Source organism: Oncorhynchus clarkii, chromosome 2, assembly GCF_045791955.1.
Source record: "Oncorhynchus clarkii lewisi isolate Uvic-CL-2024 chromosome 2, UVic_Ocla_1.0, whole genome shotgun sequence".
Taxonomy (NCBI): Eukaryota; Metazoa; Chordata; class Actinopteri; order Salmoniformes; family Salmonidae; genus Oncorhynchus; species Oncorhynchus clarkii.
In genome coordinates, this window is record NC_092148.1 from 55,452,384 (window position 1) to 55,478,085 (window position 25,702).

Genomic DNA, 25,702 nt, shown 5'->3' on the forward strand with positions numbered 1-25,702 from the left:
AGACGGTATCCCTGATCTGACCTGTTTCAATACACAGAGACAATATCCCTGATCTTACGTTTTTAAATATGCAGAGACAATATCCCTGATCTGATCTGTTTCAATACGCAGAGGCAATATCCCTGATCTTACCTGTTTCAATATGCAGAGGCAATATCCCTGATCTGACCTGTTTCAATATGCAGAGGCAATATCCCTGATCTTACCTGTTTCAATACGCAGAGACAATATCCCTGATCTTACCTGTTTCAATACGCAGAGGCAATATCCCTGATCTTACCTGTTTCAATACACATAGGCAATATCCCTGATCTTACCTGTTTCAATATGCAGGCAATATCCCTGATCTTACCTGTTTCAATACGCAGAGGCAATATCCTTGATCTTACCTGTTTCAATACGCAAAGGCAATATCCCTGCTCTTACCTGTTTCAATACGCAGAGACAATATCCCTGATCTTACCTGTTTCAATACGCAGAGACAATATCCCTGATCTTACCTGTTTCAATACGCAGAGGCAATATCCCTGCTCTTACCTGTTTCAATACGCAGAGGCAATATCCCTGATCTTACCTGTTTCAATACGCAGAGGCAATATCCCTGATCTTACCTGTTTCAATACGCAGAGGCAATATCCCTGATCTTACATGCGCACATAGCGATCTCTTATTTTTAGGTAGGTTATACCTAATATAAAACCCTTAATCAAACAAAAGGTTCTCAATTGTGGTTTATGATTAATCTCCTCCATCCATTTGTATTCTTCAGATTGCATCAGCAGTTGTTTTTTAATCATATCTACGTATCCCTTAATTTGGTTTTCATACAGATGTTCATAGTCAGACTGTTGTAAAAGGTCAGACATTTCAGTTGCCCAGGCTTCCCCCTATGGAATGATCCCATTGGAAAACTTGACTAGCTATTCTGGCAGTCGGCAAATCCAACAGTTTATTCCAAAGTTTCACCATACACACCTTCCATCTCACCTCACAGGGATCCCAGCCCACGTCCCCATTTATTGCAAGTATAGGTGCAAACTTGTGGACACCTAAAAGTATGTTATGAACATGTTCGTTTTTAAAACACCTCTTAGCACCCCACACCCCTGCTGAGTCGTCCAGAACAGGACACACACACGTCTGATACAGTTTGGAATATGTAGCATAACCAGTATCTTTGAGTGTTTTAGTTTGTCCTAGAACTCCCCCAAGAGCTCTACTTGCTGAATCGGCCAGGGCAGATGTTGCATATAGAAAGGTAATATGTTCATCAACAAAAAGACCCAAATATTTATAAATGCTAGTAAACTCAAGAATGTCTTCACCAAAACAAAACGGAATAAACACTTATCTTAGTAGCTGGTTTTCTAAAAGTCATTATCCGTGTTTTTGTCTGTTGATCATGAGTCACCATCTTTTACACCAATTGACTGCACATAATAACATGTTCTGCGGGTCTTGTTCAGTTTCTGCATTCAAAATAACATCATCAGCATGTAAAAGGATCCTTAGCATTTCATCATCATATCTTACTCCAATATTTAACTGTTTCATTTCTTTTGCCAAATAATTTCTAAACAAAGCCAACAAAGTCTGTGATAGGGCGTCTCCTTGTTTTACACCCGAGGGTGTGGGAAACCAATCTGTACGATATTCATTAACAAGCACACAAGCAATTTGTACTTTGTAAAGAGTGGATTGCTTGATAAAATTTCCCATCAAACCCTGTCAACAAAATATAGGCTAAAAGACAAAATTTACAAAATCAAAAACTTTCTGGAAATCAATGAAACATGCAAAAGTAGGCTTCTCTTTGTGTAATCTATTTCTGATTATTGTACAGACCGAGAAGATATGATCTATACAGGCTCTGGATTTATGAAAAACATTTTATTCTTCCACCAGAATGTTTTGGTGTAATGAAATTGTAATTAGCCTATTGTTGAGGATGGATGGATATAATTTATATACCGTACTTAATAAACTTATGCCTCTATAGTTCAATGGCACTCTTGGGTAATTTTTTGAAGATTTGGGAATGGGATTCACTATAGACTTATACCAAGTGAATGGCTGTATACTGTACTCAAAACACATTTGGAGCAAATCATATAGGACATCAATTAATTTAGGGGATTTTTAAACCTCATTAGGCAGTTCATCAATATCAAATGATTTCCCATTTTTTGCAGCGTCAATCACCTTGTTAACTTCTGCCACAGACAGCTCCTCATTTAAGTACGGGTTACATATATAAGAGGGTTCTAACGTTGTATTTTCCATTTTAGTTCTTAGGGAACATATGTCTATATAAAATTATTTCTCAAAATATGTCACATTTTCATTACCTGAGAACAAACTAGCAAACCCCTTCTCCCACTCCTTAAGTACCTGTGTAATATCAGAGTTCAGCCAACCCCTGCTCTTCCCTGACTTCCATTGGAATGTCGTTTTGGTCCTAACTTGTTTATTTGGCTCCAAAACTGTTGCGGATTTCTTGTCTGTATCTCCTCAAGGTGTAATAACTGCCCTCTCTGATATCTCCGTTTCAATAGGCACAGTCTTTTATCAAACATGCAGTTTTTTCTTAAGTTCCTTCCTACACTCTTGTATTCCTATCTTTACACTGTAAAAATAAGTACTCAGCCTTGTGCATTACTGACCATAGATCCCTTAATTCATCATTCCAATAATGCTTGTTCAGCTTGTAAATTTTCCTGGACTTGGAGGGTAATTCTTAATACCCATTTTTTTCAATTTCAGAATATATAATATCACAACATTTTTCATACCCGTATAAATCATTAAAAATCCTTATATTAAGCAAACCAGACAGCATCCTTTTTCTTGTTTTGATTTATTTACGGATAGCTAGGGGTATGCTCCAACACTCAGACATAATTTACTGATGAAACATGTGTTTAGTGAGTCCCCCAGATGAGAGGCAGTAGGGATGACTGGGATGTTCTCTTGATTAGTGTGTGAATTGGATCATTTTCCTGTCCTGCTAAGCATTCAAAATGTAACAAGTACTTTTGTGTGCTAGGGAAAATACGTGGAGTAAAGAGTACATTATTTTCTTTAGGAATGTAGTGAAGTAAAAGTAGTCAAAAGTATAAATAGTAAAGTATAGTACAAATACCCCCCAAAAACGACTTAGGTAGTACTTTAAAGTATTTTTACTTAAGTACTTTACACCACTGAGTAGAGTACAGTAGAATACTGTACAGTATGGTATGATATAGGACAGTAGCATTTTATTCAGTAGAGTAGAGTATAGTAGAGCACAGTATAGTAAAGTAAAGAAAATAAAGTATAGTGTACTGTATTGTCCCCTACCTTACTCAAATGTACTATACTGTACTATACTAAACTGTACTGTACTCTACTGAATTAAACTATACTGTACTTTACTGTACTTTACTCTACTGAACTCTTATGAATTAAACGCTACTGTCTTTTACCATAGAGTGCTCTACTGTGCTCTAATGAATTAAACCGTGCCGTGCCGTGCTGTGATGTTCAAACTTGTGAGCTTTGGATCTAGTCCTCACCACCAAATGTGTACTTGTTTGGGGGTGGAGCTCATTAAACTTATACCCAGCATGCTTTACAAGTGTTTGTTTCAACATTTACATTTTGGTCATTCAGCAGACGCTCTATGCCGAGTCAGTGCATTCAGCTAAGGTAGATAAACAAGAATTTATCACAGTCATAGCAAGCAAAAAAATCTGTAACCATTTTTGAGAATTTTATTGTGATTAATGTGGTCTGTTGGTTAAAGCGGTTGGTTGGCCTCCTTTAAACATAATTGGTGCTAGTTTTAAAGCTTTTGATAAAGATGGCTGTGCATGTTATAAATTATATAATAATGTACGCTGTGACCTACAGCTCTTCTTTCCTATATTAAGAGGATGGAACAACCAGTGTGATACAATGCTTACGTCATTAAGAATGTATAGCGGTTGAAATTTGGCCATACAATCAATGACTGAAAAATACATATTTTCAACGTCTGTAAATTACGTATTTTCAACATCCGGGGAAACACGTATTTTCACCTTTCACTCAGCACCTTAAATGCACCTTATTTCAATGTCCTGAAAACACGTATTTTCGACTTCCGTAAAAGACGTATAGACATGTATTTTCGACATACAGAAAACATTTTTCACCTTTCATTCAGCACACACAATGCACTTGACGTCAACGTTTGTCTACTGGGGGTTTCTGTCAGCCTACTCTATTTCTATGGCTCAAAATATGTAATGCATAACTGTCCTTTATCATTCCGAGAGCCGGACATGATCATGCTCAGATAGTCTATCACACCTCTCCATTGGTCGCCCAGTGATGTTCAAACGTTACTTTTGTATTATTATGTGTGACTGTGTGCAGTGACTACCGCAGTTTCAGCCTATGGTTCCGTTTCGCCAGCCGGTGCATGATGCACAGCTCGTGGCTATCACGCTAGTGAACACGAATCGGGATGGGGGGGTAAAAACACAGATGAGAAGCTTTCCCCGGGATTAAAACCCCGTCCTCTTGAAAGGTTCTATATCGTCGGTCGTCGTTAGTCGGCGTCGGTTTCCTTTCTGTACAGTGCTCTCTTACACGCGCGAAAAATCACACAAAGCACAACTACACGTAAAATGGTGTGCTTGAAATGTTTTATTGGGTTTTAATTCAGGTCTTTTTACACGTGGAAGTCAAATGGGAGACCTGAAAACAACAACGGATAAATTGTAAGTTTTGTGTTTCTCTTGCCATTGGACACTGATATACTACTTTTTGCATGTTTGCTATTGACATAGCCTAAGGTTTATACATTGTTTTATGTAAATGTTTTTTTTTTAAATACAGTGTTGCAATATGTAGGAAATACAGTGTTGCAATACGTAGGCCTAGATCTTTGGTGCTGAACCCAAAGGTTGTAATATGATTGAGGTGGAATAGCCTTCTCTCCTTATTTAAAATAATGTTTTTTATTTTTATTTAACCTTTATTTAACTAGGCAAGTCAGTTACATTGTAATGTAGGCCAGCCTATTATAATGTATTGCACTATGAGAATAGCCTCTTGTTGAAAATAGCCTATACTTTACAATTATACATTCGACTGTGATTCTTTAGTTGTTGATGCCTTGCTTAATTATTAGTGTCCATGATTCTGACTGTCCACGATTCTGACTGTTTACAATTTTAGCCATTTGTATTGAAAAATATGCAGTTAATGTAGCTTATAATTGTTTACATTTACATGTTTGTGTTTCCCTGACTAATTTCCTTAGTATATTAGGCCTATAGGAAAAGAATATGGCAACATTGGGAATCTTCATGCTGCTCCTTCTTTCTCTGGTAGTTCATGGTGTAAACAGTCAGTACAGTGTATGTTGTGTAACCAAACACAATATCCAGAGGTAGCTGTATGCTGTGTGCTCAAAAGTCTGAGGCGTGCATTGAGAATGTTCAAGGCTACTGTAGTTATGCGTTTATTACATGTACTTAGTAGTTCATTGAATGAAGCTCATATGACAAACTAGAACGCCTGAAGAGCCTGCAACTTTGGCCTTGACCATTCCTCTGACTGAAGTACAGTATACAGGTTTTATATACAGTACAGGTATACATGGTGTACCTTTGTCAAACTAGAGAGGGCCTTCAAGATGGGATAGAAACGTGTCATATAACAGTGTCACATATGGCCAGGTGTGCATTGGTAGATGTGGAATAATCTTAAAATATAGGGCATGTTTCCTACAATCACACAGCCAGACCTCTTTCTAAGAAAGCCTTAACACATACACTCCCCTATGTATTAATTTGGACAGTGAAGCTAAAACCTTTCATTTGGCTCTATACTCCAGCATTTTGGATGTTTTATATGAGGCGACAATACAGAAGATCACCTTTTATTTGAGGGTATTTTCACACATATCTGTTTTACCATTTACCATTTGAAGGTGTCATAAGTATTGGGACAAATTCACTTATAGTGTATTAAATTTAGTCACAAGGTTAGTATTTTTTAATTTTACCTTTATTTTACTAGGGAAGTCAGTTAAGAACAAATTCTTATTTACCATGATGGCTTACCCTGGCCAAACCCGGATGACGCTGGGTCAATTGTGCGTCGCCCTATGGGACTCCCAATCACGGACGGTTGTGATACAGGCTGGAATCGAACCAGAGTCTGTAGTGATGCCTCTAGCATTGAGATGCAGAGCCTTAGATCGTTGCGCCACTCGTGATAGAACCTATTTGGTCCCATATTCCTAGCACACAATGACCACATCAAGCTCGTGACTACAAACCTTTTGGATGCATTTGCAATTTGTTTCAGTTGTGTTTCAGATTATTTTGTGCCCAATAAAAATGAATGGTAAATAATGTGTTGTCATTTTGGAGTCACTTTTAAACTAAATAAGAATAGAATATGTTTCGGAACACTTCTACATTAATGTGGATGCTACTATTACTGCGGATAATCATGAATGAATCAAGAATAATGAAGGGAGACGTAAATGTCACATCCCCCTCCCCAAAATGCTAGCCTCCCGTGTTATTTGGGAATGGTGAGAGGTTAGCATGTTTTTGGGACATTTATGCCTCTGCAACTTTCTCACTCATAATTATTCACGATTCATTCATGATCATCCATAATCATGTTAGCGTCCACATTACTGTAGAAGTGTACACTATTAGTGAATTTGTCCAAATACTTATGACACCTTCAAATGGAGGGCCTAGAGACATAAAGTGCATTTATTTATAAATGGTAAAACACATATGTACAAAAACACTACACCCATTATGTACTGTCGCCTCATATAAAACATTTGATCTCAAATCCAAAATGCTGGAGTACAGAGTTGTAGCTTCGCTGTCCAAATAAATACATAGGGGAGTGTAACAGTAAACTTCTGGTCTGTGTACGAATGACTTGTTCTCCCCTGTTACCTCCTTCCAGCAAGGCCGTGGCGAGGTTGGGAAGGGGAGGGAAGCCGCATTGGGATTTCTGTCCAGAGAATATTGCTGGCCGCCAAGACATAATAATAGCAATATTAACAAACACACACACACATCGCAAAGGGAAACAATCTAATCTAAACGGTCAATTTTTACACATACATCTTACACATACACATACATTTTACACATACACATACATACTGTCATGTACTGTCATGTTGTCTTGTCTCTGTCCTTTCCCTTCACCCTGTCTCCCTCTGCTGGTCGTGTTAGGTTACCTTTTCTCCCCCGCTTTCCCCCAGCTGTCCCTTGTCTCCTCTAACTACCCATTCACCCCGTTCCCCACCTGTTCCCTTTTTTCCCTCTGATTAGGTCCCTATATCTCTCTCTGTTTCTGTTCCTGTCCTTGTCGGATTCTTGTTTGTTTGTGTCATTCATGCCTGAACCAGACTGTCGTCATGTTTGCTGTAACCTTGTCCTGTCCTGTCGGAATCTGCCGGTCCATCTGAGCCTACCTATGTTTGGTAATTAAAGAAGCTCTGTTTAAGTTGATTCGCTTTTGGGTCCTCATTCACGCACCGTAACAGAAGAATCCGACCAAGAATGGACCCAGCGACTTCGGATCCTCTCCACTCAGCCGTCGAGATCCAGGGAGCGATGCTAGGCAGACACAAGCAGGAATTGTCTGCTGCTCGACATGCCGTTGAGACCCTGGCCACCCAAGTCTCCAACCTCACAGAACAGGTTCACCATCTCCGCCTCGATCCACCGGCCACTTCCAGGGCTTTCGAATCTCCGGAGCCCAGAATCAATAACCCGCCGTGTTACTCTGGGGAGCCCACTGAATGCCGCTCGTTCCTCACCCAGTGTGATATTGTGTTTTCTCTCCAGCCCAACACTTACTCCAGGAGCACTGCTCGTGTCGCCTACGTCATATCTCTCCTTATTGGACGGGCTCGTGAGTGGGGCACGGCAATCTGGGAGGCAAGGGCTGAGTGTACTAACCAGTATCAAGACTTTAAGGAGGAGATGATACGGGTTTTTGATCGATCTGTTTTTGGGGAGGAGGCTTCCAGGGCCCTGTCTTCCCTATGTCAAGGCAATCGATCCATAACAGACTACTCTATTGAGTTTCGCACTCTTGCTGTCTCCAGTGGCTGGAACGAGCCGGCCTTGCTCGCTCGTCTTCTGGAGGGTTTCCGCGCAGAGGTAAAGGATGAGATTCTCTCCCGGGAGGTTCCTTCCAGCGTGGATTCCTTGATTGAACTCGCTATTCGCATTGAGCGACGGGTTGATCTTCGTCACCGAGCTCGTGGAAAGGAGCTCGCGCTCTCCGTCACCTCCCTCTCCGCATCACTACCATCTTCCTCTGCCGGCTCGGGTGCTGAGCCCATGCAGCTGGGAGGTATCCGCATCTCGACTGAGGAGAGGGAACGGAGAATCACCAACCGCCTCTGTCTCTATTGCGGTTCCGCTGGTCATTTTGTCACTTCATGTCCAGTAAAAGGCCAGAGCTCGTCAGTAAGCGGAGGGCTACTGGTGAGCGCTACTACTCCTGTCTCTCCTTCAAGATCCTGCACTACCTTGTCGGTCCATCTACGCTGGACCGGTTCGTCAGCTTCCTGCAGTGCCTTAATAGACTCTGGGGCGGAGGGCTGTTTTATGGACGAGACCTGGGCTCGGGAACATGACATTCCTCTCAGACAGTTAAAGGAGCCCACGGCCTTGTTCGCCCTGGATGGTAGTCCTCTCCCCAGGATTCAGCGTGAGACGCTACCTTTAACCCTCACTGTTTCTGGTAATCATAGTGAAACCATTTCTTTTTTAATTTTTCGTTCACCTTTTACACCTGTTGTTTTGGGCCATCCCTGGCTAGTTTGTCATAATCCTTCCATTAATTGGTCTAGTAATTCAATCCTCTCCTGGAACGTCTCTTGTCATGTGAAATGTTTAATGTCTGCTATCCCTCCTGTTTCCTCTGTCTCTTCTTCACAGGAGGAGCCTGGTGATTTGACAGGGGTGCCGGAGGAATATCACGATCTGCGCACGGTGTTCAGTCGGTCCAGGGCCACCTCTCTTCCTCCACACCGGTCGTATGATTGTAGTATTGATCTCCTTCCGGGAACCACCCCCCCCCGGGGTAGACTATACTCTCTGTCGGCTCCCGAACGTAAGGCTCTCGAAGATTATTTGTCTGTAGCTCTTGACGCCGGTACCATAGTCCCCTCCTCCTCTCCCGCCGGAGCGGGGTTTTTTTTTGTCAAGAAGAAGGACGGGTCTCTGCGCCCCTGCATAGATTATCGAGGGCTGAATGACATAACAGTGAAGAATCGTTATCCGCTTCCTCTTATGTCTTCAGCCTTCGAGATCCTGCAGGGAGCCAGGTTTTTCACTAAGTTGGACCTTCGTAACGCTTACCATCTCGTGCGCATCAGGGAGGGGGACGAGTGGAAGACGGCGTTTAACACTCCGTTAGGGCACTTTGAATACCGGGTTCTTCCTTTCGGCCTCGCTAACGCTCCAGCTGTCTTTCAGGCATTAGTCAATGATGTCCTGAGAGACATGCTGAACATCTTTGTTTTCGTTTACCTTGACGATATCCTGATTTTTTCACCGTCACTCCAGATTCATGTTCAGCACGTTCGACGTGTCCTCCAGCGCCTTTTAGAGAATTGTCTTTTTGTGAAGGCTGAGAAGTGCACTTTTCATGCCTCCTCCGTCACATTTCTCGGTTCTGTTATTTCCGCTGAAGGCATTAAGATGGATCCCGCTAAGGTCCAAGCTGTCATTGATTGGCCCGTCCCTAAGTCACGCGTCGAGCTGCAGCGCTTTCTCGGCTTCGCGAACTTCTATCGTCGTTTCATCCGTAATTTCGGTCAGGTGGCAGCTCCTCTCACAGCCCTTACTTCTGTCAAGACGTGCTTTAAGTGGTCCGTTTCCGCCCAGGGAGCTTTTGATCTCCTCAAGAATCGTTTTACATCCGCTCCTATCCTTGTTACACCTGACGTCTCTAGACAGTTCGTTGTCGAGGTTGACGCGTCAGAGGTGGGAGTGGGAGCCATCCTTTCTCAGCGCTCCCTCTCTGACGACAAGGTCCACCCATGCGCGTATTTTTCTCATCGCCTGTCGCCGTCGGAACGTAACTATGATGTGGGTAACCGCGAACTGCTCGCCATCCGGTTAGCCCTAGGCGAATGGCGACAGTGGTTGGAGGGGGCGACCGTTCCTTTTGTCGTTTGGACTGACCATAGGAACCTTGAGTACATCCGTTCTGCCAAACGACTTAATGCGCGTCAGGCGCGTTGGGCGCTGTTTTTCGCTCGTTTCGAGTTCGTGATTTCTTATCGTCCGGGCTCTAAGAACACCAAGCCTGATGCTTTGTCTCGTCTCTTCAGTTCTTCAGTAGCCTCCACTGACCCCGAGGGGATTCTCCCTGAGGGGCGTGTTGTCGGGTTGACTGTCTGGGGAATTGAGAGGCAGGTAAAGCAAGCACTCACTCAAACTCCGTCGCCGCGCGCTTGTCCTAGGAACCTTCTTTTCGTTCCCGTTCCTACTCGTCTGGCCGTTCTTCAGTGGGCTCACTCTGCCAAGTTAGCCGGCCACCCTGGCGTTCGGGGTACGCTTGCTTCCATTCGCCAGCGTTTCTGGTGGCCCACCCGGGAGCATGACACGCGTCGTTTCGTGGCTGCTTGTTCGGTCTGCGCGCAGACTAAGTCCGGTAACTCTCCTCCTGCCGGCCGTCTCAGGCCGCTTCCTATTCCCTCTCGACCGTGGTCTCACATCGCCTTAGATTTTGTCACCGGACTGCCTTCGTCAGCGGGGAAGACTGTTATTCTTACGGTTGTCGATAGGTTCTCTAAGGCGGCTCATTTCATTCCCCTTGCTAAGCTTCCTTCTGCTAAAGAGACGGCACAAATCATCATCGAGAATGTTTTCAGAATTCATGGCCTTCCGTCAGACGTCGTTTCGGACAGAGGTCCGCAATTCACGTCTCAATTTTGGAGGGAGTTTTGCCGTTTGATTGGGGCTTCCGTCAGTCTCTCTTCCGGCTTTCACCCCCAGTCTAACGGTCAAGCAGAACGGGCCAATCAGACTATTGGTCGCATCTTACGCAGTCTTTCTTTTCGCAACCCTGCGTCTTGGTCAGAACAGCTCCCCTGGGCAGAATACGCCCACAACTCGCTTCCTTCGTCTGCGACCGGGCTATCTCCTTTTCAGAGTAGCCTCGGGTACCAGCCTCCGTTGTTCTCATCTCAGTTCGCCGAGTCCAGCGTCCCCTCCGCTCAGGCTTTTGTCCAACGTTGCGAGCGCACCTGGAAGAGGGTCAGGTCTGCACTTTGCCGTTATAGGGCGCAGACTGTGAGAGCTGCTAATAAGCGTAGAACTAAGAGCCCTAGATATTGTCGCGGTCAGAGAGTTTGGCTCTCCACTCAGAACCTTCCCCTTAAGACGGCTTCTCGCAAGTTGACCCCGCGGTTCATTGGTCCATTCCGTATCTCTCAGGTCATTAATCCTGTCGCAGTGCGACTTCTTCTTCCGCGATATCTTCGTCGCGTCCACCCGGTCTTCCATGTCTCCTGTGTTAAGCCCGTTCTTCGCGCCCCCGCTCGTCTTCCCCCCCCCCCCCCCATCCTTGTCGAGGGCGCACCTATCTACAGGGTCCGTAAAATCTTGGACATGCGTCCTCGGGGCCGTGGTCATCAGTACCTAGTTGACTGGGAGGGGTACGGTCCTGAGGAGAGGAGTTGGGTTCCCTCTCGGGACGTGCTGGACCGTGCGCTGATTGATGATTTCCTCCGTTGCCGCCAGGTTTCCTCCTCGAGTGCGCCAGGAGGCGCTCGGTGAGTGGGGGGGTACTGTCATGTACTGTCATGTTGTCTTGTCTCTGTCCTTTCCCTTCACCCTGTCTCCCTCTGCTGGTCGTGTTAGGTTACCTTTTCTCCCCCGCTTTCCCCCAGCTGTCCCTTGTCTCCTCTAACTACCCATTCACCCCGTTCCCCACCTGTTCCCTTTTTTCCCTCTGATTAGGTCCCTATATCTCTCTCTGTTTCTGTTCCTGTCCTTGTCGGATTCTTGTTTGTTTGTGTCATTCATGCCTGAACCAGACTGTCGTCATGTTTGCTGTAACCTTGTCCTGTCCTGTCGGAATCTGCCGGTCCATCTGAGCCTACCTATGTTTGGTAATTAAAGAAGCTCTGTTTAAGTTGATTCGCTTTTGGGTCCTCATTCACGCACCGTAACACATACATACATGCACTCTTCTCAGGATCCTCATTTAGCTTTGGGAAAAGCTCTGGCAGATTCTTATTTTCAATTGATAGTTCCTTAGATTTGACATGACTTTTACTAGCAGTATGTCAGTGGCCTGAGAGCCTGCCACACCTAGATAATGTGTGTCAGCACAAAAGCTGACTAATATGTACTGCCAATTGTAACAGTGCAGAGCTGAGATTGCTTGGTGGCTTCCTATGACTGTAGGTCAGAAAGTTGATGGCTGTAGTATTCATTTGCCTTTTGCATAAAGAGTTGGACTCGTCATATAATTGCAAGTATTAGCCGGCATTGCAGTACGCTCTCATTAACGTTGAACTCACTCATCAACTGAGGCTGTACTCTCCCACGTGCTACCAAACACTTATCAGTCACTGAATGTCATTGAGTTGATGGCTGACTAATGTAAATAACTTGGTGTGTGAGATATTGAGATATGTATTTCTGCTTTGGTATTTAACTTTCATAGCCATGTCACATAATTTCCAGTAAGTCACATTCAAACTATTTGCATTGCTGTTGCTGCCCTGGCTCACCTAGGAAATGACAAGTGTGATGCGGCTTTTGGGGTCGTTGACCCTGCTACAATTGACTATTGACTGTCATCCTTCAGTGGAGAACAGGGGCAGACAGACAGACAGACAGACAGACAGACAGACAGACAGACAGACAGACAGACAGACAGACAGACAGACAGACAGAGAGCTGGTGAATGATGTGCGTTGCCAGACTAACCCGTAGACCAGACTCAGACTATTGACCATAGCTGACTGGTGGGGCACATCCTCTGTGTAGCCCACTCTCCTCTCCTAAAGTCATCTGTCTCTGTGTTGTGTAATGTCCAAGTCAAATACATGTGAAAAGTCAAAGCTCAGCACATACAGTATGACTAGTTACTTTACTGACAGTACTGGGTGCTTAGAAATGGCTGTTCGCGTTACGTTGGCATGGTTTTTACTGTGTGTGCTTTTCTTGCTGGGTTTCCATGTGATTTTCCGATGACTTTGAAAATGGCCTTTCAAAGTAGTGCATGTTTATCTGTGTGTCTCTGTTTCAGGCCTTTATGTGCATGACCTAATTCTGCAGCGAGCAAATAATCTGCAGTGAAGGCTTTCCTCTGTGTCTGTGTGTGTGTGTGTGTGTGTGTGTGTGTGTGTGTGTGTGTGTGTGTGTGTGTGTGTGTGTGTGTGTGTGTGTGTGTGTGTGTGTGTGTGTGTGTGTGTGTGTGTGTGTGTGCCTGCATACACTCTCCCTCCCTCCCTCTCTCCCTCCCGCCCTCAACGTTTCCTTGTATGAGCCGGCAGAGAGAGGGAGAGGGAGAGAGAGGGAGGGAGAGAAAGGGAGAGAGGGGGTAGTGAGAGCACACTAAGTTCATCTGAGGACAGGGAAATGCTTTTCTTTCCAGTGTGAATCATTTTGGAAAAATGAGTCTCTGGACTGAATTGCCCCAGCAATTTGGCATGTTTCTCCATTCTACTTTATTGTCTATTTTGGCTGAACTCACAGATCTTCGTTTTACTGCCAAGAAAACTTCAGGTCCTTTAAAGATACAGCAGGCAAACCACGTCCTTTAAGCAAATAAAATAAATCTCAGTAGAATGCTGCCATAGCTTCCTGTTTATCTCTGAATTCCAAGGGGAACTGAGCTGGTTCTCCGAGTCTGCATCCATCCAGCGCCCAGGGAGAATTAGTCAGTTGGCATTTAAGAGGCAGTTTGAAGAACACCCCTTTTTTAAAGGATTTAAATGTTGGTAAAATGGACATTACATGTTTAATACGTGGTGCGGGTTTTGGTTCAGATCTTTATTTTTGGTAAGTGAATTTCCACACTAAAGATGTTGCCTTTGATTTCAGAAAGAACCTTGAGTTTATCGGCTGCTCATGCACTTATCACTCAAGCAGTTTGGAAAACAAATGTCTGCAGTGCAGTGAAGAAGAAAAAGAAAATGTAAGAAGGGTATGGGAGGGAGGGAGGGAGGGAGGGAGGGAGGGAGGGAGGGAGTCAGTCCCCTCTCCCACCACACAAATCATTTTGCTGTCTCCCCCCCTGAGAGAGGAGAAGAGACCAGGGAGAAGACTGAAGAAAGGAGAGAGAGAGAAAGGGGAGAGAGGGAGTGGCCTGTGTTGGGGTTTAGGCAGTGGTGGACCCAGTCAGCAACAGCTGGGTCTTTAGTGTCTCACTATGTCTCCCAGCCAGCCTCTAGCCCCAGCCTCCAGCTCCAGCCTCCAGCCCCAGCCTCCAGCCCCAGCCTCCAGCCCCAGCCTTCCAGCCCAGTCTGAATTATGACACAACAGGGATGGCAAGTAGACTAATTACAATGACTGATTGCCTCTCTGCTGGCATTTCATAGACAGTGATTGTCATGTGAGTGAGCAGGTCTGGAGACCTGGAGGAGGAGGAGGGAGGCTTTTCATTAGCTTGCCTCACTTCCTTTGGACAGAAACAGATGCAAATTCAGATGTGTGTGTTTTTTTTAATGACATTTGGCGCCAGACAGAACTGGTGTGAGGAGGATAGAAGCCAGAAATACAGGTGATTTTGTAAAAATAAATGGTAGATTTGCTGTTCAGTCTTACTGTGCTGTGTTAGAGCTAAAATATATTACATTTGTTCGTTTTCTTAAAGTAATATCACGTAGGGAACAGACTCTGGATTATGAATGAAATTGGGTGATCTAAAACAGCCGTGTCATTTATACTGTGTTATAAAGAAGTAATAAGGAAGTAAAACCAGCTGAGGTGAAAAGGTGCTGGCTTCTAAGCAGCAAGAGACAAAGTGATATCCATAGGAGGCCTGAAATAAGTGCAGAATTCTCCCTCTATTGACTTCTCGTAGTGGTCATTTATGAGATGTGTCTCTGTATATTACTGGGCATATTTATCTTCAAAAGGAGACAAGTAAAGGCATTGAACTGTCCATTTGTATGTCAGTCAGTCAGTCAGTCAGTCAGTCAGTCAGTCAGAGAGCACAGTGAAGTGTGATGTGTGTGTTAAGTGGGAGCTGGTTTGGGTTGGTCGGGACGGCTTTGTCCACTGCTTTGGCTTTTGTTCCTTTTAATAATGATGCCTTGGCTTGAGCCGGCCTGTCTCATAGCAACTGAAGACAGAGTGGCGAGGCGAGGCGAGGGGAGAGAAGGGCAGAGACAATCACGGGCGTATGTCTGTCTCTCGTGGGGCAGACAGACAGACCAGGGCTCAGTCCAGCACACTGAAGAATACTTAGCATGCAAAGAGGAGGAAAACCTATTTGCTTTGTATAATGTGATCTATTACTTCCAGATAACATTGTCATTTAAAAAAAAAAAACTGTAGCTGTGTCATTGTCTGGCATCACAGCTCTCATGTTGTCAACCAACGTTCCATTCCACTGTTCCACTTATTTCTTGTCATGATCTTCCCAAATGAACCAGGGACAAACACATGCTGGATATGTGCATGTTGTAAAACATGGAATATACACGTAGTAATACATAGAGTCTATGACCTCAAATGGGCATCTAACCTTATGAATCAGCTGTCGTTGATTAATGGAAGCCTGTTCCCCTGTATATTAATGTTTGTCCTCAGGTCAGCTGGCACCAGTCACCCGAGACGGGTGTGCGTGTGTGCACATGCTGTGTCTGTTTGTGTGTGTGCTTCTGCGCCCTCGTTCACACTGAGCTAGAGTTTTATTAACCGACGGCAGACCGCTCGAGGCTGGCAATGTTTGCCCTGTGACCCAGACACTACCTGTCTGCTGCCATGGTTACAGGGACGGAGCAGATTTAGTGGCCTGACTCCAGGGATCACTTTCCCTGTGTTAACAATCAACCCTGCACCCTCACGGCCATAAAACAGCCACCCTGCTGCCCCACGGGCCAGGAGAGACCAGGACACATCAACCCTGGTGCCCTGACGGCTGTTAAAGATGTCCTAAGTGCCCTGTAAGATTAGCTGTACGGCCTAATTGCTGTGGTGTCAGTGAGCGTCTCTCCCTTTGTGATCGGGTTCACTTGGAGCTGTTAGCCTTGTTAAATGAAAGAGCGCGTGAGTATCTGATACCATTTGGAAGCGCTTCTTTGGTTTGCTATTGCATAATGAACTGGCCTGCAGTATGGAGCATTGTGCTTTGTTGTGAAGGGAAAATATATTGTCTCTTTGCGCTGTTGTATTACGTCCAATGGATTGTTAGCGTTGACTCTTGTGTTCAAAGACCTTTGTGCTGTGGTTAGATACTGTATTTCACGATGTGTGTTTTTGTTTTTCAGTGTTACAGAGGGTGGCAAGAAGTCCAGATGAAATGGACTTGAATGCAGCAATACAGGTAAAAGATTAATAAGAAGAATGTTCACAGAGATTCTCAGTGCTGTCTCATAATGTGCCCTCATATTAAACATCAGATGGCTCTTGAACCAGTTTTCTCTCTCTCTGAACGAAATACTGAGCTGGCCAAACCAGCTCCCTCTGAATGAAGTACTGAACTTGCCTCCTATGCACATATCAAAACCAGCCATATCCAAACACATTAGCCTCTCTTTCTTTCTTTCTTTCTTTCTTTCTTTCTTTCTTTCTTTCTTTCTTTCTTTCTTTCTTTCTTTCTTTCTTTCTTTCTTTCTCTCTCTCTCCAGTGACTTGCACTGTTGCAGGTGTCCACCAGATGCTGCAAGCAGACAGAGCCTTTGCAGAAAAACCACATGATTTCACATGTGGAAAATCATCTGATTTCACGTGACATTTCCACATGTTTTGCACATGAGAAATCATGTGTTTTTGGAACACATGACGTGATGATATTTCACATGTGGATTTTCACAGGTAAATGCCCTGCAAACATATATGTATTATTATGATACACACACAGTGCTTTTAATATACAAAGTTTTCAATTTACGTACATTGTATAGGTTTATTTATACAGTCATTTTTATTCAACATGACCTTTCCTAAGATTTGAACTCACAACCTCTTGGTTCACAGCATTCTGATCTTGCTGCTATGCCACAATGTCTGTGTCAGTAACTGATTTCACCTTTATTTTTTTGAATTACAACCATGACCACTGATTTGACCTATGAACCTGAAAGAGATACTTTGGGATTTTGGCAATGAGTCAGATGAACTTGTGGATACCATTTTTATGTCTCTGCGTTCAGTTTTAAGGATCTTGTTAACTAGCATGCTAGCAGATACCCATAGACTCGCAATCAGAACTACCTCTAACTTCCTTCATATTGGACATAGAGACGTAAAAATGGTATACACGAGTTCATCTGACTCTAGGGAAGTAGATTGCCAAAATCCCAAAGTATCCCATTAAGTCAAATAAATGACCATACAAATGTTAACAGAAAAACAACAGGAAAGTTGGACAAACACATTTAACACCTTCTCCACTGCTGTCCCGTCAATGTGGATAGGGTGGGGGGTGGGGAGGGGTCCCTCTGCTGTTTCCTGAAGTCCACAATAATCTCCTTTGTTTTGTTGACTTTAAGTGAGAGGTTGTTTTCCTGACACCGCAATCCGAGTGCCTTCACCTCCTCCCTCTAGGCTGTCTCGCTGTTGTTGGTAATAAAGCCCACTACTGTTGTGTTGTCTGCAATTTTGATGATTGAGTTGGAGTCATACATGACCACGCAGTTATGGGTGAACAGGGAGTACAGGAGGGGGCAGAGCACGCACCCTTGTGGGGCCCCAGTGTTGAGGATCAGCGAAGTGGAGGTGTTGTTTCCTACATTCACCGCCTGTAGGCGGCCCATCAGGAAGTCCAGGACCCAATGGCACAGGGTGGGGTTGAGACCCAGAGCCTCAAGCTTAATGATGAGCTTGGAGGGTACTATGGTGTTGAATGCTGAGCTATAGTCAATGAACAGCATTCTTACATAGGTATTCCTCTTGTCCAAATGGGATAAGGCAGTGTTCAGTGTGATGGCAGTTGCATCGTCTGTGGACCTATTGGAGCGATAAGCAAATTGAAGTGGGTCTAGGGCAGGGGTGGACTGCTCCAGTCCTCAGGGGACAGATTGGTGTCACACTTTTTCTCCATCCCTAGAAAACACAGCTGATTAAAATGAAATTGCATTCTAAACTGAAGATCATGATTAGGTGATTATTGGAGTCAGGTGTGTTAGCTGGGGCTGGGGAAAAACTGTGATACCAATCAGGCCCTCGAGGACTGGAATTGCCCAGCCCTACTCTAGGGTGACATGTAAGGTGGAGGTGATATGATCCTTGACTAGTCTCTCAAAGCACTTCATGATGACAGAAGTGAGAGCAACCGGGCGATTGTCAATTAGTTCAGTTACCTTTGCCTTCTTGGGTACAGGAACAATGGTGGTCATCTCAGTTTATCATATATGCATAGTCACTTTAACTATACATTAATGTGCATACTACCTGAATTAGCCCGACCAACTGGTGCCCCCACACATTGGCTTCCCGGACTATCTGCATTGTGTCCCACCACCCGCCAACCCCTCTTTTACGGTACTGCTAGTCTCTGTTTATCATATATACATAGTCACTTTAACTATACATTCATGTAAATACTGCCTCAATCAGCCCGACTAACTGGTGCCTGTATGTAGCCTCACTACTGTTATAGCCTCGCTACTTTATATAGCCTCGCTACTGTTATTTTTCACAGTCATTGTACTGTTGTCTTTATTTCTATACTTACCTATTGTTCACCTAATACCTTCTTTTTTTTAAATTCCACTGTTGGTTAGAGCCTGTAGGTAAGCATTTCAGTGTAAGGTCTACACCTGTAGTATTCTGCACACGTGACAAATAAACTTTGATTTGATTTGATTTAATTTGATCTTGAAGCATGTGGGGACAGCAGACTGGGATAGGGAGAGATGGTCTGCACATGCTCTGAGGACGTGGCTAGGGATGCCATCTGGGCCGGCAGCCTTGCGAGGGTTAACACGTTTAAATGTCTTATTCACGTCGGCCACAGAGAAGGAGAGCCCACAGTCCTTGGTAGCGGGCCGCTTCGGTGGCACTGTATTATCCTCAAAGCGTGCAAAGAAGGTGTTTAGTTTGTCTGGAAGCAAGACGTCGGTGTCCGTGACGTGGCTGGTTTTCCTTTTGTAGTCCGTGATTGTCTGTAGACCCTGCCACATACGTCTCGTGTCTGAGCTGTAGAATTGCGACTCCACTCCACATTTTGATTGTTTGATTGTCTTGCGGCGGGAATTACTACACTGTTTGTGTTCGGCCACATTCTCAGTCACCTTTTTCATGGTTAAATGCGATGGTTCGCGCTTTCAGTTTTGTACAAATGCTGCCATCTATCCACAGTTTCTGGTTAGGGTAGGTTTTAATAGTCACAGTAGGTACAACATCTCCAATACACTTCCTTATAAACTCAAGTCACAGAATCAGCGTATGCTTCGATATTATTCTCTGAGCCTACGCAGAACATTTCCCAGTCCGTGTGAACAATCTTGAAGCGTGGATTCTGATTGGTCAGACCAGCGTTGAATAGCCCTTAGCACTGGTACATCCTGTTTGAGTTTCTACCTATAGGAAGGGAGGAGCAAATTGGAGCCGTGGTCAGATTTGCCGAAAGGATGCCAGGGGAGGGCCTTGTATGCATCGCGGAAGTATCATTGGTCCAGTGTTTAACCAGCGTGAGTGCTGCAGTCAATATGCTGATAAAATTTAGGTAGCCTTGTTCTCAAATTTGCTTTGTTAAAATCCCCAGCTACAACAAATGCAGCCTCAGGATATATGGTTTCCAGTTTGCATAAAGTCCAGTGAAGTTCCTTGAGGGCCGTCGTGGTATCGGCTTGAGGGAGGATATACACGGCTGTGACAATAACCGAGGAGCATTCCCTTGGGAGATAATTCGGTCGGCATTTGATTGTTAGGAATTCTAGGTCAGGTGAACAAAAGGACTTGAGTTCCTGTATGTTGTTACAATTACACCATGAGACGTTAATAATGAAACATACACCCCCGCCCTTCTTCTTCCCGGAGAGATGTTTATTCCTGTCGGCGCGACGCACAAAGAATCCAGATGGCTGTACCGACTCCGACAGCATATCCAGAGAAAACCATGTTTCCATAAACAATGTATCTTACAATCCCTGATGTCTCCCTGGAAAGCAACCCTTGCCCTAATTTCATCTACCTTGTTATCTAGAGACTGGACGTTAGCGAGTAATGTACTCGGAAGTGGTGGGTGGTGTGCGAGCCACTGTGGTTGGTGGTGTGTTGTTTTGGGTCAACCTCTGGAATCAGTTCAAATGCCCTGGGTGATTCGGACAAAGGATCCGCTTCGGGAAAGTCGTATTCCTGGTCGTAGGGCTGGTAAATTGACATCGCTCTGCAAAGTTTTCCTAAGGACTAGAAGCGAGACAGCCCTCTCAGTCGAACAACAGATCCAGAACAGAACAGTCCCAGAAAATAATCTTAAGAAAGTTTGTTCTGAAGTGTATGTCCTATATCTAGGAGATACAGTGCATTCGGAAAGTATTCAAACCCCTTGACCTTTTCCACATTTTGTTACATAGAGCCTTATTCTAAAATGGTTTTTTCCCCTCATCAATCTGCACACAATACCCCATACTGACAAAGCAAAAACAGGTTTTAAAAATGTTAGCAAATCTATTAAAAAGAAAACGTAAATATCACATTTAAATAAGTACTCAGACCCTTTCCTCGGTACTTTGTTGAAGCACCTTTGGCAGCGATTACAGCCTCGAGTCTTCTTGGGTGTGACGCCACAAGCTTGGCACACCTGTATTTGGGGAGTTTCTCCCGTTCTTCTCTGCAGATCCCCTCAAGCTCTGTCAGGTTGGATGGGGAGCATGGGGAGCACAGCTATTTTCAGGTCTCTCCAGAGATGTTTGATCTGGTTCCAGTCCAGGCTCTGGCTGGGCCACTCAAGGACATTCAGAGACTTGTTCCAAAGCCACTCCTGCGTTGTCTTGGCTGTGTGCTTAGGGTTGTTGTCAGGTTGGAAGGTGAACCTTCGCCCAGTCTGAGGTCCTGAGCGCTCTGGAGCAGGTTTTCATCAAGGATCTCTTTGTACTTTTCTCCGTTCATCTTTCCCTCAATCCTGACTAGTCTCCCAGTCTCTGCCACTGAAAACATCCCCACAGCATGATGCTGCCACTACCATGCTTCCTCGTAGGGATGGTGCCAGGTTTCCTCTAGATGCGACACATTCAGGTCGAAGAGTTCAATCTTGGTTTCATCCGACCAGAGAATCTTGTTTCTCATGGTCTCAGAGTCCTTTAGGTGCCTTTTGGCAAACTCCAAGCGGGCTGTCATGTGCTTTTTACTGAGGAGTGACTTCCATCTGGCCACTCTACCATAAAGGCCTGAATGGTGGAGTGTTGCAGAGATGGTTGTGCTTCTGGAAGGTTCTCCCATCTCCACAGAGGAACTCTGGAGCTCTGTCAGAGTGACCATCGGGTTCTTGAGCAAAAGAACCAACATGTACAGTACAGGTCAAAAGTTTGGACACACGTACTCATTCAAGTTGGACTATTTTCTACATTGTAGAATAATAGTAAAGACATGAAAACTATGAAATAACACATATGGAAAAATGTAGTAACCCAAAACATGTTAAACAAATCAAAATATATTTTCTTCAAAGTAGCTACCCTTTGCCTTGATGACAGCTTTGCATACTCTTGGCATTCTCTCAACCAGCTTCATGACAATTATCTACTTGATTCTGGGCAGCTTTTAGCAAAATGCAGAAATGCATTATTGCCTATACGTCTGTGGCCATATCTTTTTCACACTCACATATCTGGTGGTGTAGCTGCACTGTACAGTACCTAGACATTTGAGTTTGCTAGCGACCAAGAGGTTATGAATTCGAGAACCATTAGCCTGGCCCATCCAATCAGAATCAGATTTTCCCCACAAAAGGGCTTTATTACAGACATAAATACTCCTCAGCACCCTCCAGCATGGTATTTGCACACTCCCTCAAAACGTGAGAAATCTTTGGCATTGTGTTGTGTGACAAAACTGCAAATTCTAGAGTGGCCTTTTATTGTCCCCAGCACACCTGTGTAATGATCATGCCCTTTAATCAGCTTCTTGATATGCCACACTGATCAGGTGGATGAATTATCTTGGCAAAGAGATAAGCTCACTAACAGGGATGTAAACGAATTTGTGCACAAAATTTGAGATAAACAATTTTTTTTGTGCTAATGGGTGATATCTGAGATATTTTATTTCTGCTCATGAAATATTGAACATGGGACCAACACTTTACATGTTGTGTTTATATTTTTGTTCATTATATTTATTTAATCTTTACGGCAAAGTCCAGAAATGTGTTCTTGCCCATCTCCATTATGTCAAGTGCAGAGGTTATGAGTTCAAATCCCAAGGGAGGTTCAGTCCCAACTAATTATCATCTGTCCCTTAACAACTGAATCTAGCTATAAAAATACAGTAACTACTTGTAGATGTACAGTTTTGTCACCGCAACTAGACAAAAACATCCAGGGGACCATGACTGTTTTAATTGAATTAAGGTCAATGATGCTTTTCAAAGTAAAATATTGTGAATTACATTCCACACCTGGGTTTTCACAGAGCTCTATTTTAATTTATTCCGACCACAGCACCACCATGGTTTTGATAAACAGAGTTGGCACTTGGATTGGAACCTGTGCTATGCCCACAAATAAATGGTTAATTTACATCAAAATCAACATTTTGCAATAGCCATCTCGGTCTCCGGACTTGAACCCCATTGAAGTACCGTGGTTTGAATTGAAGAGGACAGTCCATAAGGGCAGACAAAAGATATGGAAAGATTCTATGTGGAGGAACGGTCTAAGATCCCTCCCAATGTGTTCTCCAATCTCAGAAAACATTTCAGAAAAAGGCTCAGTGTTGTTATCCTCGCAAGGGGAGGGTGCCAGACTATTGAAAACACGGGTGCCCATAAGTGTGACCCTTATCTTGAGATTTGATTTTATTACTTGTTAAACAAAATCTCTTTCTCTGAGCATATGTATTAGTATAAAATCATAAAATGTCCTAATTTTGTTAGTATACCATATGCTGTGGCTCAGTAGACTATTTGTATTATTTATTAAATACAGACATTTAGAAAAATAAAGTATTTTCCATTAATTAACATACAATTATGATATTTCAGAAGCTATTTAGATTTTTAAATAGATAGAGTCATGAAAGTACATTGAGATGAGTTACTGCTTTCAATAAATGTAAAAAATTGGCAGAAATTTAGGTTTTCATCAGACAGTGATGATACAGTATGTGTGCCAGCAAATACTTTTATTTTGTGTGATTATTGCGTGTCTGTCTAGTAGGTACTGTAGAACTGTATTAGAGGGTAAAAAGAAAGGTTCTGTCACGTGCTGAGTCGAGTCGAGCAATTTAACAGTTAACACAGGGACAAAGCCAGGCCTGCGCAATGCATGCTGGGAAGTTTGGCTGCCAGACAAATTGCCTGCAAAGTTTCAGCTGAAACTCTTGCTAAGGCTGAAACTGAGAGTGGAAATGAGAGGAGCAACAAAAGAGAAAAAGAGAGAAAGATGGCTAAAGGCTGAGTGTGCTCCTAAGCATTCCTGAAGCATGGAGAGAGACATGGGACTGTACAGTACTTACCAGAAGAAACAACATGTAGAACTTTGGTTTACTTCTTTTGATGGAGAATATGATTGATGGGGACATTTTTACTATTCTGCCTTTACCACAGCCCGAATTGAATTAAATACATTTTACACATTCTTTCCCCCATCAAAATTACATAGGAAGGTGCAATGTAGCACGCTGTTACATAGGACTGACAACTTTTATACCTGAAGATGCACAAGTTGAAAGATTTGCACGAGTAATTTACATTGGGCAGTGATGTAGCATGTAGCTAGGAGGAAGATTTAAATCACAATTCATTTTGAATTTGTTCTTAAATCTAATGTTCGTATAAAAATACACAAACAGCAAACTATGTAACATAATTGTATTCAATTGTTACACACGTTATTCAAATGTGCACAATAAAGATTAATAATGTAATAATAGTCCTAATTCAATTGAATAATGTATCCTATCAACACTGGAAGTTGGAACATACAACACAGGTTGTGATGAAACACACGTTATTTTAAACACAATCTACAGATCTTCAGATTCCACATACAATTCACTACACAGTATTACATTTTAAAATCAGTTTTGTATTTTAAAATCTTTGAAAGTCCCACAACAGGTTTTGCTACCCAGTAGCTATATAGTTCTGTCTCGCCATTCTTAAGGGCCTTCATCTGTCTGTCATAGAGGTGTGGCTGGTCCATTAAAAGGCTGTGTGTGTAATGATGGGAGCAGAAGAGAGAGGAGGCTGAAAATAGAGACTGGCACCTCTGTGGCAGCCTGGTAAGGCTCTCTCTCTCTCTCTGAGTCTCTTCAGCGTCCCCTCGTTTGGCTCTCACACATTGTGCCATTCAGCCCTAGACCGTATATTCACCCTGTTCTGAGACTAGGCAGACTGCTATTGTGTGCGCAAGCTCATTTGAATAGCCTTCAGTATTTTGTGTGAGCAAGTCAGGGCTATTTGCATTTGTCACAAAGGTTTACAGGTCAATTGAGGCAGGCTAGAAAAATCACACATACCAAGGAGAGTTTTTTTCTCCTCTCTCTCCCTCCATCTTTCTCTCCCTCCCTCACTCTCTCTCTCCCTCCATCTTTCTCTCTCTCTCTCCCTCTCTCTCTCTCTCTCTCTCTCTCTCTCTCTCTCTCCCTCCTTCCCCCTCTCTCTCTCTCCCTCCTTCCCTCCCTCACTCTCTCCCTCCATCTTTTTCTCCATCTCTCTCTCTCTCTCTCTCTCTCTCTCTCTCTCTCTCTCTCTCTCCCTCCTTCCCTCTCTCTCTGTCTCTCTCTCCCTCCCTCACTCTCTTTCTCCCTCCATCTTTCTCTCCATCTCTCTCCCTCCTTCCCTCTCTCTCTCTCTCTCTCTCTCTCTCCCTCCTTCCCTCTCTCCCTGTCTCTCTCTCCCTCCCTCACTCTCTTTCTCCCTCCATCTTTCTCTCCATCTCTCTCTCTCTCCCTCCTTCCCTCTCACTCTGTCTCTCTCTCCCTCCTTCCCTCTCTCTCTCTGTCTCTCTCTCTCTCTCCTTCACTCTCTCTCTCCCTCCATCCTTTCTCTCCATCTCTCTCTCTCTTCCTCCTTCCATCTCTCTCTGTCTCTCTCTCGCTCTGTTGATTATATAGAGCTAAGGGTCTGAAATACTTTTGTTGGCATCCAGGGTGCCAGCTGGGGATCAGTTAGTGGAGAGAGAGGTGTGCGGTGTGCCAGCCTTCCATTCCTGCCCTGTTGGCTGACAGACAGACAGACAGACCACAGACAGGCTGGACATGGTGGGTGAGGGAGGCTGGTGCCAGGCCAGCAAACCAAGACAGCACTCAGACAAACACAACTAATCCCTTTAATTTGCCAAGCTCTATGGGCTCCCTATTGTGTGTTGCTAGTG

The 25,702-nt window shown here is 44.0% G+C and overlaps 1 long non-coding RNA gene across 3 annotated transcripts in view; it reads left to right on the forward strand.

The window, feature by feature from the left end:
- Positions 1–4,397: 4,397 nt before the first annotated feature.
- The window catches only part of LOC139370131 (uncharacterized), a 40,350-nt gene continuing 19,045 nt past the window's right edge, over positions 4,398–25,702 (forward strand). The window contains exons 1-4 of one of the 3 annotated variants that reach the window (XR_011627107.1): positions 4,398–4,745; positions 14,436–14,542; positions 16,490–16,545; positions 16,850–17,036. This is a non-coding gene — a long non-coding RNA (uncharacterized lncRNA). Of the gene's footprint in view, positions 4,746–14,435; positions 14,543–15,511; positions 16,269–16,489; positions 16,546–16,849; positions 17,037–25,702 lie in introns of those variants that run through there. The other 2 variants (XR_011627102.1, XR_011627106.1) reach the window with 2 other exon arrangements.